Here is an 18,254-nt window from a genome sequence, read left to right as displayed (position 1 = left end):
AAGTACATGAGAAGGATACTGACATAAAGATAACAGCTCATTTTTTTAAGGAAATAATTTACAAAATTTCAGTTCTTTAATTTTTTAGTAGCAAGTTACTTATGACACACTTCCCAATTAATGAAAACACAGGAAAGTGTCCCAATCCCTTCCTGAAAAACACTCTAACCTGGAATACAGAAGGGCAGACCAAGAGTCATCTTATTTTGCTCACTACTGTTTGCTGAATGAATAAAGGAATAAAAGCAGGCATGAGTGAGGGAAACCCAAGGCACCCATGGGCTAGTGCTATGCAGGCCAGCAGCCCTACCTTCACCTCCTTGATCCCCACCCAGCCAAGCTTCTCTTCTAGCCAGTGGGGCTGCCTTCGCTGCAGGTCACAGCCTTTGCCTCTAAAGGCAGATCGCAGCACCTGCCCCTAGTGCCCATACTCCCGAATCTAATATGATTTCCTACCTGAAGTATGATAGCTGTCTGATAACCCACGTGACTTCCCACAAATCCAGCCTCTCCCCCGAGCCCACGGCAGACCACCTGGAAGGCCTTCCCCTCCTCTCTCTCTCTCTCTCCCCACTACTCACTGCTCCAAGTTCAGCTCTAACTCCCCGGGCACCCAAGCATGGCCAATGTTTACATCTATCTGCCCACTCCTTGACATTCTCATCCCTGGGGACATGAATTGTGTGCACCCAGGATTCCGAGGAGACACACAAGCCCTGTGTTATTCCAGAAGTGGAAACATGCTAGGAGTGGGCCTTGCATTTTCTAAGAATCTGAGAGACAAACCTTAAATATCATTTATTTCTGTTAGACATATTATGCATTTGTCTACACACATCCTATTAACTAGCTAGACACTCATCTAGCCCCCCAAGGACGGTGTCTATTCATATGGTCTCCAACCCCTGATGATGTCTAATACTCTGATAGGCCTCTAGTGGCGAGGAAGTAGACGGTAAACATAAGGTTAAAGCATCCTCGTTCTGAGTAATGGGCCCAGCTCTGGGCCAGAAACCCAGTCACTAAAGCTCAAAAAAGGAGAATAGTTGGGATTTTTGCTCAGTTTTTAGGTATAAGCCAAAATGGGGCAAGGGAGAGAAGACAAGAAGGGGAAGAGGATCCCACATCACACCCCTCTTCACAGTTTCTGCTGCCCTGCGAGTCTGCCTGCACTCCTGCAGGAAAGAGGGGCTAATCAAATCCCCCCCTCTCCTGATGCAGTAGGGACGGCTGGTTGGGCAAACACAATCCAGAATGTTCTCTCTGAAACTACTTGGCTAAGGGCCATTCTCAGCCTGTCTGTGTGGAGAAGAGGACAGGGGCAGGAAGCCACAACAAAACAGGGACCCCACAGTCAAAGGTGAGCCCAGACCAAGGTCTCTCTCCTAACCGTAACCAGGCTGCTGCTGGCTAAGCCCAAGTGAGAGCAGAGAAGACACAGACCTCGGGCCTGGATCTGGCTCTGTGCACATCTCAAGCCCTTCGTTGTCTTCTGCCTATTTCTCCCAAGTCTGTGCCATGGAAATAGAAATAGTTGTCCCCCCTGGAAGAAAGCGACTGGCAGAGAAGGGGGAAGCCTGCCGCTGGGGAGGCAGACATCACATCCGGTCTACACCAACTTCTTTAGCCACCAGCTGTCAGCTGCTGCAGCCTCACACTACCCCACAAGGCAAACTGGGGAGAAAACGTCTGGTGCCCCAGGGGCTTTGAAGATGGAACAAAGTCACCCCCTTTGGGAGCCCTAGCCCAAGAGCATGGAAAAGTGGAAAAGGCATACCAGGGTTCAACCTTTAGATGCTCTGGAGAGATGCCCACCCCTCCAGGAGTAGGGACAGGGGTGGCAGAAGTATGAATCAGCTCTGACCACAGGCCCACAAGCTCCAGGCTCGAGCTTTAGGTGGCACTTTCTGGGCAGTGATGCTGGCTTCTCTGTTTCTTTGGGGCCCAAGTGTGTCGGGGAAGGAAGTGGGGAGGGGAATTCCCCCACACCCACCCCGTCACCAGCACTAGCACACAGAGTCGGTACCCACCCGCCGCGGGCTTCTCTCCATGACAGACAAGGGCCCTGGGGCTTCTGCAGCTACCCGATAACAGGCATGAGCCCAGCAGGGCTCTGACATCCTGAGTTCCGGGGACAGCCAGTGTCACGGGGACAAACGTGACACATTCCTGTCTCCATCAAAGGTGCGTTTACTTGACACTTTTGTTCAGTGGTTCCACAGAGATGGTGAGCTCTCGTAAGGGAGGAGCCAGGCTCAGTCCTTGCTAATTGCTCACTGAGACCCTTGCTGACCAGAAGGGGGCGGCGCGACTGTCTTGAAGCAGAGGCACTGAACACCAGAGTCAGAGGGTCCAATATCAACTGTGCGCTCTTCAGAGCTCATCCATAAAATGGAGATAATCTCACTATTTCACAGGGGTTTATGAGGATTAAATGATAAATATTTTATATCTGGATGTGTCTGGAACACCGTGGGTGTTCCACTGTCTTCTTCCCCTTCCTCCTGAAAATCTCGGGTAATGTTCTTGCTTCCCTGCTTCTGGGTTGTCTCAGTCTCTGTCTCTGTCCCTCCTTCAGCGCTGCTTCTCAACCACTCAGGACACAGACACCCATTGCCCCTACCCCCAACCCCCACACCTCTCACCAACCCTAAGACTAGGAGGTAGTTAAATACCAACATCCTCGAGAAAAGAGACCCCAGAGAGATGGGGGGTGAAGGAGAAGATGAACTTACACTGAAAGCAACTCTGAGACTGATTCCTCCATCAGAACAACCAGCCAGAAATCTAATAATAAAAACCTATAACGGGAAGCAGCAGAAAGGGGAGGATCTGACGCTTCTCCAGCAGGGCTGTTCTGGTTTACTGCCAGTTTGAGGTCAGGCACAGAGCCCTGCTCAGTGCCTAACCCCCTCCTGGGTTCTGTGGGAGCAAGGCTTCCTTACTCCCCACCCAAGCCCTGTCAGCCCCCGTGAAGTCAAGGAGGAGGAAGGTAGCTCTGGTCACAGAGGTTCCCTTCCCTTTCCTGCTCTGTACCCGTAGCCGGTTAGCCCCTCCTCGTTTCCTTCCCATCGCAGGGGAAGGGAAATGCCGGTGGGGTTGGAGTTTCCTTAGAAGGTGTGGGTCCCTGCTCTGGAACTCACCCATGACTGTCAGCCTCCTCTGGCCCGGCCTGGGGAAAACCCAACCAACAGAAGTAGGAACCACCAAAAACTCCCAACTGTTTCCCAACGGCTCTGCTGAGAGGCAGGGAGAGGGATGTGTGAAATTTTCCCGTGAAGGGGATTCTGGAGGCTTTAGGGAAGGCAGGCGGGGACTGTTTATTCTGAGCAAATCCAGAATGTGAGTTGGTTTTCTTCATTTTTTTCCCCCTCAAAACCATCTTCCCACCAGGTCCCTTATGGCTGACATGTCTCCCACGTGTGGTAGGCCCAGTCCCCATACTCAGCCTGTGGGGTTGGTGAGCCTGGAAAGCTGAATCTAGAACTTCCCCAGAGACTAAATGAGACGCCATCCTGGGCACCACCTGCTGCTGAGCCCCTGGCCACAGCTGCCAACAAGTCCTCTTGGGCACCCACAGATCAGCCCATTGTACAGATGGGCAGAAGCAGAATGTGGTGAGGAGGCACAAGGTTGTGGAGCCCAGGAGACGGCTGTAAGTGGAGCTGGAGCTCTGTGTCCCTGCCCTGCGATCCTGCCCTGCGTTCCCTTACAAACCAACAGTACTGCCCAAGCCAACAGCAAAGCAAGCAACACCATGCACAAAGGTCCATCCCCAGCTGCCAAAAGGACAGAGTACTAGGTGTGGCCCAGCCCGCCCTGCCTTCCACGTATCTCTACTGGTGGGCAGGAGGCACAGCTGTGGCCAGCTGGGCACTGCTCCCAAAGGGCAAGAGCTCAAGGAGGTGGGAGGTACCAGCTCCTGCCGCCTCGGCCCCCTCGGCGGCCAAGGCCAGCCTTACTGCAGTAGCAGCTTCCAGACAATGAGAGTTATTTTCAGCCAGCGCTTTAACACAAGCCAGCTGGCCAGGGTGCAGGGCGGGAGCCCTCCGCCCAGCCCGCCCAGACAGCAGACGCTGGCCCCGCCCACTGCCTACGCCCAGGCCGCCTAGGCGTCACTGTTTATCTCCTTTCCGCACAGCTCCTCCTCGTGCCCCCCCCCCAACCCCCCCCCCCCCGCCAAACTGTAATCCCGTCTAAAAGAAACCCAAAAAATCAGAGAGTTTGATCACAGATCCAATAGCTGACATTCATTATGTCTGGATCCGGGAAGCAGAGCAGGCCCTCCAAACACGCCCCCTCTTTTCCCCAGTCCCGTGACTGGCAGGAGTCGGGCTGGGGAGGAAGCGGAGCGAGAGGGGGCCAGGTCTCCCTGCCAGCCAGAAAATGAGGCTCAGGACGGCTATCCTGATCTCCCTCCCTCCCGTCTGTCTTTCCAGACCTTAGGTTCGGAGATGATCGCTTGAGACAGCCTGGAATGAACCGGAGCCAGCTGTGAAAGGTTCCGGGAGAAGAACCATATCCTGTGGCAGAAAGGCAACCGAAACCGGGTTTAGGACACTTGGCTGGAGGGAGCGGCAGCCCTCCCCATCCAGATGGAGTGGGGGCGAACACTTCCCTCGGGCCCCCTGCACATCAGACAGTTCAAGGATGGTAAGGGGTGGGCTCCAGGCCTCCAGCCCCAGTGCTGCCGCACCCCACAGCCTCAGCAGCAGGGCTCCCTCTGTTCCTCATCACCTTCTGGCTGCAAGCCCCTACACAGGACCCAACTCTAGTCACACACAGCTTCCTCGAGGCCTTAGCTGCCCTGTTACACTTATGGGAAAGGTGCTGGGGTACCGCATGACAGAAGACATCAGAAGAGTGGGTGCTCCTTGACTTGAGTGTCCACAGTGGTTAGGCCTAGCCTCCTGTTTTTGTTGACTTGGAGCTGTCACTCTGGGGACAAGCTGCCAGGGGAAAGCCAGCTTGCACAGACTCAGAGCCCTGTCTGGAGAACGTGCTTCTGTGGTCACTGATGACTCTATAACCAGAAATGACTTGCTGAGCACTTATGGGCCAAGTCCCTGAGCAGCCTGGAGGAAAAAGAGATGGATTCACCAGATGTCTCAGGCTGAACTCTGCAACTCACACCAGGGAAGTCCGAGGAAGGAGAGGCCCTAGAAGGCCAGCATCAAAGAGGTAGCTTTTTCCCAAATACGACCGTATCCCCGAGGCCTCTTCTTCACCCTGGAGGGCCCTTCCAGTGGATCCTGAGAAGGCAAAGGAAGTTGGCCATCTCCCTGATGCCAGCAAAACCCCCAGGTCTACCTCTATCACACCGGAGGCCTCACACCTGATATCAGATAACCTCTGTAGGTAACCTGGCCCCCAGCCGCCAGGTGAGGCCAACCCTTCTGGCCTCCTCCATCAGGATGCACACAAGCTCACAGAGAGGAACTCATGTTAGCTCTTCCCAACCGAGCCCCCAGGCCCTTAATGAACAGCCACTGCCACAGCAACCTGATCTGTCTGCTGGCTCCTCAGCCCCTCCTCGCGGTTAGCCAGACCCACACACTCCCCAGTTACGCAAAATGGAAACTATTCTGCTGGGGGCAGCCGGGTTTCCAAAGATGAGGAGGCTTGGGGCAGAGCCTCCCATTCTCTCTGTGGCCAACCAGGGGGTTCCCCCTTCTCCTCACGATATTCTCCCCTCCTGCCTGGGGAGCCCTGAGAGGCAGCGCTGCCTCTCAGAGGACACAACATCCCACAACGAGCATTTTCCTCTCTCCCCAGATCATCGCCTGTTACTCACTGAGACCCAATACGTGCCCCTCCCAGGGCCTCGAATCCATACCTTCCCTCCATTCCCACTGTCACCATCAGATAGGCCCTTATTGTTTACTCCTGACCTTCTAGGGTAATCCTCCAGCTAGCATCCCTGTTTCCTGCTTCCAGCTCTCTTTCCCACCAACCTGCACATGATGAAATTTCTCAACTTCTCAGCACCTAAGAAAAATCACCTCTCTTCTCAGTTCTGACAGAACTCTTCTCTTGACTCCTTAATCATTTACACAAAAAAACGTCTGAACTCCTTGGCTTGCTGTTCTTAGCATCTTAAAATAAGAAAGAGCTTCAGAGATAAGATTCTCCCGCAGGCTTGCCCCTTGTCCTCTGACCAGCCTTGTCCTCTTTCGGACTTTCTCCTGGAACGGCCACGCTTGCCATAGATAGGAGCTGCTTGTAACTGATGTTTCCCCAATCTTCTGAATCCCTACCTATTACTGACTCAAAATCCATCAGCTCTGTGACCACCCAACCTAAAATCATCAGCCCCTCTTGTGAACTCCAAAGCCTAATCATACATGAAGAATGAAATGGCAGAGACCTTGTTATCCCCCACCCTCTTGTCCTCATCTTCCTGAGTAATGAACCTCCGATGTTCAGTTGACTACTTGGCAGCCCAGAATTAATGTATTTCTCATCTTCTCTTGAATTTAGGTACGGCTATGTGACCATATAGGACAGAAACAGAAGTAGTGTGTACAATTTCTGACAGGTGTCATTAAGGGGAAGGAGCATACCCTTCTTTTCCCCTTTCTGCTTCCAGCTGGGGAAGGAGCTCTGAAATGCAGAGGTAATGGCTGGAACTTCAATAGCTATTCTGGACCATGAAGTGACCTTCGAAATGAAGTCCAGATAGATGAAGCAACAAGAAAGAAAATACTTGGTCACTGATATCATGGACCTCAGCCCAAATTAAATGTCTTCCCTGTAGTGTTATTCATGTGTGTGTTTCCTCTATTCACAAGGAGAACATGAATTCCTTGAGGGTAGGGGTCATGCCTTATCCCTTTTTGAATCATGTGCAGGTGCTTAATGAGTAACTGATTGATCCTGCTACTACTTCTCCTGCTACCACCAAGTTCTTTTTTGGCCCCTGGTTATTCTTGGAGGGGATTACCCAATTTCTCACTATTGTCCTTTCTATTTCTGGGCTCTCTCTCCTATCATCTAATTTAATGTAGCCCAAATCACTTTCTTTATTTGCTGCATCTCCCTCAGCAAGCTCCCACTCCTCATTCAGAATTTCAACTCTGTCCTTCAGTTCATGCCATAAATCTGAGCCACTCTCCTGCCCTTCTTTTTAATCGGCCTCATCTTAGAGCCTGCTAGACCCTAGGCTCTCCAGCCCTGGGATTACCACCAGATTATTTACCACTGTAGTGCTCTATAAATATTGGGCAAGTTGAACTTCCCCATGCATATATTCCTCTTCCTCCTATTTTTAAGTGTTCTGCTCCATGACACCCCAGAGAGATCATTCCCAACTGTCAGCAATGCCTCGCCTTCTATTCAAAATAGGTGAGATCCTACCTTTTCCAGCAAATCTTTCATAAGTGGTAAGATTCCCACCCCCACCCCCAACAGTGTCTCCACACATGTACTAAGCCTTCAAAAATGTATTCAGAGAGCTGTGATTTATGGCTAATGTCTTCTTGCCTTTTCTTGGACATCCAATAAATATCCTATCATAACCTCTGAGTGTGGTTAAAGCAGTAACTGATGGGCCATACCGCCTTGGCATGAATCCTGACTTTACCACTTACTAGTTATGTGGCCTTGAGAGAATCATTTAACCTCTATGAGCCTCAATTGCTTCATCTATAAAATGGAGGTAGAAATACTATCTCCTTCATATGGTTGCTCTGATGATAAAATCTGTTAATATATGTAAAGTATTTATTTACTAGATGTAAAGCATTTAAATCAGAACCTAGGTAGTAAATGTTACACAGAATGCTAGCAATGTGTTTTTGTTTGGGTTTTTTTATTTGGCACATAGCTGGAAAACAACCATACACCAAGCACTAAGGTAAGAGCTGGGAATATTAAAATAAATAGGGTGGGATCCCTTCATTCAGGAAGTTTGTATCCAGAGAGCAAGGTAGATGAGCAAAGCAGGGGTAAGTGTAGGTAGCACTGCTGGGAGAGAGTTGCGCATGGCCCTGTGGGGACCTGGGGAGGCAACATCTAATTGGACAGAGGAATGAAGGAAGGCTTCCTGGAAGAGACCCTGGAGGACTTAATATATTTTTTGTTTGTTTTTTTAAAGATTTTATTTATTTATTTGACAGAGACAGAGAGAGAGGGAACACAAGCAGGGGAAGTGGGAGAGGGAAAAGCAGGCTTCCCCTTGAGCAAGGAGCCCGATGTGGGCTTCGATCCCAGGACCCTGGGATCATGACCTGAGCCGAAGGCAGCCGCTTAACGACTGAGCCACCCAGGCGCCCTGGAAGATTTAATCTTAAACATCAGGCAGAGGGGAGTCAGGCAAAGGCAATGAAGGAGGGGAAGATGGTGATATTCTAGGCAAGGAGACAGCACCTCTATGACATGGAAGTGCAAAACATCCTAAAAAGTCCAGAAGGCCCTAAGTGATTTGCAGAGATGAAATGACAGTGTATAGGAGGAAATTACAGTAGGCCGGGAACAGTCTGAAGACAAAGGGGCTTAGGAGCTAAGGTAAGCGGGTGGCCATGAAGAGAATAATGATGCCACTATTAAAATGAAAATAGCAATAATGACAAAAGCTACCATTTATTCACAGAACCGTGATAAGAGCTATCCATGAATTATCTCATTGAATTCTCACAACAAGCCTATGAAGCTGGGACTATCATTAATCCCATTTTAGAGGTGAGTTAGCAAAGGCTTGGGAAGGCTGTGGAACCTGCCCATATTCACAGAGCAAATATGGGGTGGAGCCGGGATTTGAACCCGGGTCTGACTTCAAAGCCTGAGCTTGTAACCCAACACAATGAGGCAATGAATTACATTAAGCCTTTTCTGTGCCTTTTCAAATTGCACGCACCCTTAGGATCAACACAATCAACCTTCCTCACGGACCACCCCCCACAAACCACCCAGAGTTCACACGCTGCTCCTTCTGCTCCTTCCTCTGAACTTGCTCCTTCCTCTGGACTTGCACGAGGTTTACTGCCCTTCACCTCCTATTGGCAATCGTATTCAATCACACCTTCAACAACGCTATGTTATCACACACTGTGCCAACGGGAAGACACGTTTTGCTTTGTGGTCACTCCTATATATTTACAAAGAAAGAGGAAATTGCAATTTATAAACACCTGCTCTGGGCCAGGCGCTGTGCTAGATCCTTTAATTACAAGATGTCATGGAAAAATCACTTCTGTCTCATATTGTTATTCACCTTTCATATTTTGTGTTAATTCCCAAACTACGCTGTAAGCTCCATGAGGGCACAGACTTTGCCTTGAACACACTTTTCCTAGACAAGAGTGTCTGGCTCCCAGAGGAAGCTCCGTAGATACCGGGGGCCAGCCATGTGGACAGCAAAGGCCAGTTGGGGGGCAGCACGCCATCTCACCCAGTACACGGGCGAGGGACCCAGCTCTGGCTTTCCAGGAGTCTCATTATAAAACCAGGAGCTTATTATCAAACCATAAAACTTAATGAATCCCTTCCTACCTCCAGATGATATGTGGGACAGGCACAACTCCTGCTTTATGGAAGGATAAACTGAGGCCCAGCACGGGCACACATCCGTCCAAGTGATATGAGCCGGGGAGAGCACTCCAAGTCTTCTGTCTCCTTGCTTTCTCAATTGCTCTCAAATGTGGGTCTGTCCTCAGGGCTGCCGTGTTCCTGTCCTCTTGGGGGAGGAACCATAATGACCCCAGTCTGCTCTTCCCCATGAGCGGTTTTCCCAACACGGTCCCCCTCATGCCTTTAAGGACGGCCAGAGCCTGACACAAGTGTCATGGGTGCCCACACCCCAATTCCATCTTTGAGTGTCCCAGATTTTTTATGTCTCGTTTGACCGTCCCCCCTAGAAAAACAGCAACAACAGCATCTCTCTGGGGTTAGCCTTCCGAGAGTTACCACCCCATGACCCAAAGAGATCTTGATTCTTCTCTGTGTTTTGCAACGTCTGGCCCCCTCAGAACCATTTCCACTCAGGGCCACAGATGTGGAGGAGAACATTCCTGAGCATCTCTTACACACCAGGCACTTTTACTCACATAATCTCCCTTACTGCCTTCAACAACCTCTGCAGGGAACTATTAACGCCTGTTTAATTGGTGAGAGGATGTAGACTCTGAAACAAACTGGTTCGAGATCACACAGAACGTGGCAGAACCCAGATTCAAATCCAGATAAATGGCCTCCAACATAACTTTTGCCAGAAGGTGGCTCTTTCTACCATGTCCTGCCATCTCTTTACCTAAATAAATAAATAAATAAAATCTCCATTTCTAACTTGGGAAGGTCCACCTGGATTCATCAGACTGGCTTTGGTTGATCATTAAACAGTGGTTCCTTGCCCAGCACAACTGGGGTAAAACCAGCTAAACAAGGTGTGCCAGGCACCTCAAGTTCACGGCTTCCATCTCAGAGTAAGAAGGAGACCCTGCAGAGCAAAGAGACAAGGGAACTGCCTTCTTGAACACCACATGGTGACAATGCCCTCGTATAAATGGCATCTTAAACATTCAGAGTACTATGGGTAACAGTAAGGACTTTGCAATCACGATGACCTAGATTTGAATCCTGGTACTTTTTACGAGATAGTGGGAAAGTTACTGAATTTTTTTTTTTAAGATTTTATTTATTTATTTCACAGACAAGAGATCACAAGTAGGCAGAGAGGCAGGCAGAGAGAGAGAGAGGAGCAGGCTCCCTGCTGAGCAGAGAGCCCAATGCAGGGCTCGATCCCAGGACCCTGAGACCATGACCTGAGCTGAAGGCAGAGGCTTAACTCACTGAGCCCCCCAGGCACCCATTACTGAATTTCTTTGAACCGAAGTTTCTTCATCTAAAAATGCAGATTATGGTATCTACCCCTTATAAGAATTAAGTGAAGGGATGAATGAATGAAAAGGATTTTGCATGGCACCTGGCATGGGAGAAGGATTCTATAAACAGCACCTGGGGTGAGTCACAGCTGACTTGAGGTGTCATAGGCCTTTAAAATACATCAAGGTGAGAGTATATTGATAGAGTGGAACAATATAGGTTAAATATATTTATTTATATGTTTCTTAACTCTCTAGGTTAGCGCAATTGCACACACATCCCCTTTGAAAGATCAGACTGAGATACCAACAACCACTCAGGAGATTCACAGGAAAGCTGGGACCAGAATTTGAGGAGACACAAATGAGTCATTGATGAAGGCGCCCTGCTGAGTGATCTGGGACAACTTCTCTAACCTTTTAGAGATTTTGCTAAACTGTCTTTAGTGTTCAGTCTCATTGCAAATCCCTTATTTCCCCATTGTCTCCTGACTTCCTCAAGCTAAATCTGCAGTCTGCAAACCTGAGGTCTGATTTCTACCGCAAATCTCTATTTTTGGCCCCCTCAACCAACCACTCCTCTAGCAAGTCTGTCCTCTCCTTGGGATTGTGCCTGCCCTCCCAGTCACTTGAAGGGCTATGCTGTCTGTGGGGACAGAAAAAAGGCAAGAGAATGCTTCAGCCCCCAATTTTATTTGACCAATAGACACTGATGATTGTCAAGTATTTCCTTCGATCCCAGACTTCTTCTTTGAGTTTCAGCTTTAAATACCCAACTGCAGGGGCACCTGGGTGGCTCAGTGGGCTAAGCCTCTGCTTCAGCTCAGGTCATGGTCTCAGGGTCCTGGGATCGAGCCCCGCCATTGGGAATCTCTGCTCAGCAGGGAACCTGCTCCCCCCCGCGCCACCCCGCCTGCCTCTCTGCCTACTTGTGATCTCTCTCTCTGTGTCAACTAAATAAATAAAATCTTTAAATATCCAACTGCCCATTAGACATTCCCCTTGGACTTCCACAATCTCTGTGACCTCACGTGCCTCAAACCGGCCTCATCGGGTTTCCTTCTATGTTATTTTCTCTCCTGCATTCTCAACCTCCATTTAACTCATCCCAGCAAGCTAGAAACCTGGGGGGGGGGGGGCATCCTGCATTCCCCCCATATTCCTCATGTCCATCTTCCCAAGGTCAAATCTAATCAGTTGTCAAGTCTCCCACATTTCTTTTCATAACCACCTGGCAACTCTGTTGCACGGTCTCCATCACGCACTCCAGCCCTTGTTCAGGCTCCCACTGTCATCACCACACCATCCAGGCCTCCTTAACCACTCTCGCCGCACCCTCCCCTCCCGCCACCACTCAGCCTGACACCTCACACTCCAACGACACTGAGCCACTGCACGAGGATTCTTGACATATCTATCTGCTCTGCCTCACCTTGCTGCCTCTACTCAAGCTGTCCCCTCTACCCAGAACGCTTTTTCTCTCCCACACGTCTCTCCCAACTCCTAATTATCCCTTTAGCCAGCCTTGATTTCCTCCCCCAGGCAGGAGTCCCCGAGCCCCACCTTTCCTCCGTGCCCCCAGTTGCTCCTGCATTATCGATCCCGCTGCACTTCCCAAACTGTATATTGCAATTACATGTTTAGTGTGTTTGTCTCCCTCTTTAGACTGCACTCCTGGGGGCAGACACTGTCTTAGTCATCTTTACTTTTCTGGCACTTAACATAATTCTAAGTGCTCGGTAAGTGCTTATGGAGTGAATGAAGGCTAGGCTGCAGTCAGCAAGTCTCTGAGGGCTGGCGCTGGGTCCTTCTCTCCCTCTGCCAGGGAAGACGACAACTTAAGCATTCTCAGCTCACAGCCTCAGGCCCTCCAGAGTACTGATGTGACTGTCACCTGCCCTACCATAGAGTAAGAAGGGAGTAACTGTCTGCCCTCTTGCCTCCAGAGCAATCAGATACAACTGGTGGTGTTTTCATACTGTTCTGACACCACCGTGATATTTCCCTGGGCCTCTGCAGCAACAGGTACGAGAGGATTTCTTTACGATTCTTGGAAAGAATCAACTGAGAAGCCAAATGGCACCATACACTGTCTAGCTGGCTATCCCTCACCTCCTGAGGTTATGCTCTAAACATCTAACAAGGATATTCTGGAGAAATGACAAGTAAGTGCTCTGGGAGCCCACCAGGACCAGCTGCCCCATAAAAGCACAGATTCTTAATTCCTTAGTCACCACGATGCCAGTAGTAATTAGCCAACCCAAAGGGAGAAGCAAGAGCTGCTATTGGGCCATCATTCTGGAACTCATGCCAGATGCACTGGAAAATAATCTGCAGACGTGAGCACTTTACAAGAGATTCACCAAGTGCCCTGGCTGCCAAGGGCCTGAGGATAATGAGCGCTTGTGTGATGCTGATTCCGCTGAGCAGTGAGTAAAAACAAGATAACCACAACCACAAACAAGAGGCCTATCCAAAGTAAGGGGCTCAGGCATATCCTGGACACATAAGGTTCAAAAAAGACACTCTTCCCCAGTTAGCTCTTATCCATCCATCCATTCTAGGACATTGTCTGGGCCTCACCTTAAGGCTGGCATCAAGGGTAGGGGAGTATGTGATCTCCCATCTGCAAATGAACCCACATAAGAGTGGCCCCTACACCCCAGGATTCACTACTGTCCAGGAGCACATGTCTGGACCTGGGCAGGCTTGTGCTAGCTCTTCTGGCCTTGGTAAATGCCCCAGTCCAGAAGCCTCTTAACATCCAATCCTTCTGGGGTGCCTAGGTGGCTCTGTTGGTTAAGAGTCTGCCTTTGGCTCAAGTTATGATCCCAGAGTCCTGGGACTGAGCCCTGCATCTGGCTCCCTGCTTAGAAGGGAGTCTGCTTCTTCCTCTCCCTCTGCTGCTCTCTCTCTCTGTCAATTAAAATAAAATCTTTAACGTCCAATCTGTCCACGGCTATACAAGAAATGAAATGTGCTAAACGGTGGGCCAAGGGTTACACCAGTTCCTAAGGGCCCTAAGGCCTGTGGGTAGGTCAACTGGGAAAACAAGGGGACAACAGTGCGGTGTTTAGTTCAGTGATCTGACAACTTGTGCCACATAAAACCAGTCCCTACTCATCAATGGCAATTCATATGTCTTGACTATTCTTTTTGGGATCCTTGATACTAGATACCTGACGTGAAAAGGTTAGTGGTCTTAGAACATTTCTACTTAAAATTTACTAAGTGCCCACTATGCCAGACACAGCCCTGGATTTTTTACATCCTATAAAATCCTTAGAAGCCAAGTATTATTATCCTGATTATACAGATAAAGAAACTAAGGCTTAGGGAAATGAAGGCACTGGCCCAAGGTCACAGAGATAATAAATGAGCCAGAATTCAAATCCAGATTCACGGAGTCCCAAAGCTCTTGAACACGCAAAAGGAATCCCTGAACTCCTTGTAGTTTCCCAGGCCAGACTTCTTATTCCTCCACCAGCCAAGAGCACAGAGTGACTCCAGGAGATCTTGAGAGCATCAGGCTTGAGGAGCCCTGGAAAGACAAGTATTTAAAAACTCTACTTCTATCCCAGTGGGCTACGTAAATAACAAGACTGAATAATACAGACTTCACAGAAAGCCCTACAAACCTGTTGTTGGACCCTAATATGCCTCCCAAAGAGCTCCCTAAAGTCCCGCACAGCTCACACCCAGGCCTATGAACCCCAACCCTGCCCAGAGCAGGTACTAAAGGGAGAAAATGGAACAGCGTGTGGGGAGGAAACACATTTCTCCTCCACTTAAATACAGCCCAGGACCTCTGCAAATTAAAAGCTCCCTCTTTACTGAATCCACTCAGCTTTAGTTATAGGTCGTACTTTTTATTTTTGTAACCAGCCAACCCGCCAAATTATAGGCTCGGGCCACTGGTAGGCACGCCAAACACTGGGGCCAGCAGAGGCACTGCCCTTTCTGGCCTGAGGGTGAGTAGAGGAGTGAGGACTGAGCACCAGTCAAACCTGAAAAGGCAGAGGGCATGACCACTCCACTGTGCTAAGTTGAGTGAGGAGCCTGGCCTCGCTTAGGCCACTGTGCTGCCCAGAGGGGAGCAGGATTCCAGGGGTCCCACACAGCAGCCATAGTGAACTCTTCTCCCATCCAAGTACTAACCAGGCCTGACTCTGCTTAGCTTCTGAGATCAGATGAGATCGCGCGCGTTCAGGGTGGTATGGCCACAGACCATAGTGAACTTTTCATACTATAAAGCAGATCGAGTCATTCCCCCGACAATCACATCCAAACTCCTTACCAAAGCTGATACGGTCTCCCATGATCTGGGCCCCGCTCAACTCTCTCCAGTGTCCGTGTCAACCAATCTGGCATTCCCTCGGGTCCTGAACTGTGCAAAGCTCCTTCTCACTCTACAGCTTTGCACGGGTTGTTCTTTCTCCCTAGAAAACCCTTCCCTGAGGTCTTTGCATATGGCTATGTGATAGATCAGGGCAGGTAGGTCTGCAGAACCAGAGTAGAGAGACCACGAAAGGATCTGTGACAATACCCCAGGCAAGTGATGAGGACCAACTATGGCGGTGGTAGTACTATTGAGAGAAGGTGGGAGGAACAGTAGCCTAGTATGACTCCCGGGGGTCTGGCCTGGACGACTCACTGAAAGAGGGTGCGGTGTCATCCTTCTGCCCTCTACGCCAGTAGCATGCAAAAAAACACTAGCAGATAGAAAGGGCCTCACAAACACTGGACACTATTACTATGTGACATACGAGTGACATTTTTTTTTTTTTAAAGATTTTATTTATTTATTTGAGAGAGAGGCAGTGAGAGAGAGCATGAGCGAGGAGAAGGTCAGAGGGAGAAGCGGACTCCCCATGGAGCTGGGAGCCCGATGCGGGACTCGATCCCGGGACTCCGGGATCATGACCTGAGCCGAAAGCAGTCGTCCAACCAACTGAGCCACCCAGGCGTCCCACGAGTGACATTTATTAAGACCCTACCATGAACAAGGCATTGCTAATAACACAAATTATTTAGTGCAAGACAATATTTCACCCTAAAGGAAGGCAAGACAGTCTTGGCAAAGGAAAGAATTAGCCCAGAACCTGGTAACTAGAAGCAGAGTCTCCTAAATTTTTGGACTCCTGCAGTTCAGGGTAACGTCCGGATCATCTACCCAGTTTTGCTTACATCAAATTATTCTGATTTTGTAACCTTTAAGGACTGAGTTGGCATCTATTTCTCCTATATTACCATCGTTCAATTTAAAGAGCAAACCCATGAATGGCCACGAACCACTTATCAACTAATCTCTATTCCTTGTTGGAAACCGGGCAAGAAGTTCTCCCCAGCCTTTTGTAACAATCAAACAAAAACTCTCTGTGAACTGCCCATCTGTCCTGATCCACGCTCACTCCTTTGTCTGCACCTGGGCTCCTCTGTCCCAGCAGCAGGGCTCCTGGCTGCCCCCTACATGGCTGGCTCGTTCTTCTCTTTAGTTCCCTCCACTATGCTCTGGCCCGCAACAGCCTCCTCAACCACAGCTGCCACCGTTAAGACCCGACGGAAAGTCCATGTCCTCCTTAGAGCACTGCCTGATCAGCAGTCCTCTGCCACAGTGATCCTTCCCTAACTCTCCAGTCCTTCTGTGCTTGTAGCTGCGTGACACCCCGTCACTTCAGGATCTCATTTGGTCTTCCCAAATACATGGGATGGGGCGAGACAAAGAGCATCCCCAGGTTACGGATAAGATAACTGAGGTACACAAGGAGTCTCATAGATGGTCTGAAGACACATACTTGTTTTAATTCTCTGGCTGTTCAAAGTACAGTTCTAAGTATATAGCTTTGTCTCTCCAACTTAGATAGTGAGCACTGCCTTCTATTTCTTGGTATTCTCCCAAATATTCAGCAAAGTGGTGTGTTTACAGCAGGCCCCTAAGACCTATTTCCTTAATAAATCAAGAAAGGAAGAAAAATGAAATGAAAGCAGAAAACCTCTCATAAACTTCCAAGGCTATTTCTGGCCTTCATTTAGAGGGAGGCTTTCTTATGCTCTCTCCTAACAACTTGTTCTTTGCCTCCCAAGGACATATCGTAATTTGCAATGAAGTATTTATTTGCTTAATATCTGTCTTTCCCTGTAAACTACAAAAAGGCGGAGGTGATTATTTGTTTTTTCACCATTGTATACCCAGTGGTATTGCTGGCACATAGTAAGTAAAAAACAAAACAAAACAAAAAACCCTCCAAAGACCGAAAATCAAAACCAAAACACTTGAATAGCCCATGTCCTAGTGGGGTAAATCTGGCTGACTCCAAAGTGCAAATCTTCCTACCACACCTCTTGGCAAAGGAAGAGTTGTTCTGGAACCTCCCATCTATTCTGCTGTAGCCTACACAATCCCCTCCAAAGCAGCAAGGCGGCTGACCCCGAGGATGGAAGGAAACCCTAGCTCACAATGTGGGCTTGGAGTCAGATGGCTTGGATTCACAGCCTGACTTCACTGCTTACTAACTGTGTGATCCTAAGTGAGCTACTTAACCTTCCTGGACCTCGGTTTCCTCATCTACAAAATGCAGATAATAAAACTACTTTGATAAAGTTGTGACAATTAAATGAGATAATATGTGAAGAGCTTTGCAGGGTGCCTGGCATACCGTTAGCACTGGAAATGTTGGCTGTGAAAATGATTAGCTATCTGTATTCCTGGGAGATAAGAATCTAGAGAATGTGGCTTCCATGGGGATCAGGGCTGCTAAACGGACTTGACTTTGAGAAACTTAACAGCAGTGAAGCCCAGAGCTCACATTTATTCTCTTTGCTCACTTCACCCGCTACAGCTCTGCTAAGGCTGGAGGTGTGGCTTTCACCGGCCTAGAAATAAAAGAGGCTAAAAATATACAACCTGTGTCTGGGGCACCAAGATCATGCCTACATTAAAGAATTTAAAATGCAGTCTCAGGGTAGAAGAGCATCTCTTAGGATTCTTTCTACTCCAAAAACTAGGGCCAGCTCAGCACAGGGCAGGGAATGGGCTGTGGCCAGTTGCTGACCCCACACCCACTGGTGTCCTTTCTCCCTCTTGCTCTCCTCTCTTGGCTCAGTGCAGAGAATAAGAGGAACTTTTTTTTTTTTTTTTTTTTTTGCAAAAACGTGCAGTCCTTTTCTCTTATTTTTTTCCTCCTTTTCCCTCAGAAGAGGAATAAATACATGAGTATATATTGTTAGGAAAAAATTCAATCAATGCAAAAGCTTACAGAATAGAAAATGAGTCACTCTTCAGCCCCCAACTTTATCCATTGCCCCACCAAGGGTCACCACAAATAAAAGTTTGTTGTGGATTCTTCCAGGCCTTTTTCCTATATGTTTACATATAAACATATGTGGCTTAAAAAGCATTATACATAGGCTTCTTCTTTTAATTGCTTTTTTAGATGA

General features: G+C 48.9%; 1 protein-coding gene across 1 annotated transcript in view; it reads right to left on the bottom strand.

Annotated features, from left to right (window-relative positions):
• Positions 1 to 18,254, bottom strand: part of FMNL3 (formin like 3) — a 53,271-nt gene that overhangs the window by 22,392 nt on the left and 12,625 nt on the right.

The sequence above is a fragment of the Lontra canadensis genome, unplaced genomic scaffold, assembly GCF_010015895.1.
Source record: "Lontra canadensis isolate GAN:19392208 unplaced genomic scaffold, GSC_riverotter_1.0 scaffold59, whole genome shotgun sequence".
Taxonomy (NCBI): domain Eukaryota; kingdom Metazoa; phylum Chordata; class Mammalia; order Carnivora; family Mustelidae; genus Lontra; species Lontra canadensis.
This window is presented reverse-complemented; position numbering and strand designations above follow the sequence as displayed.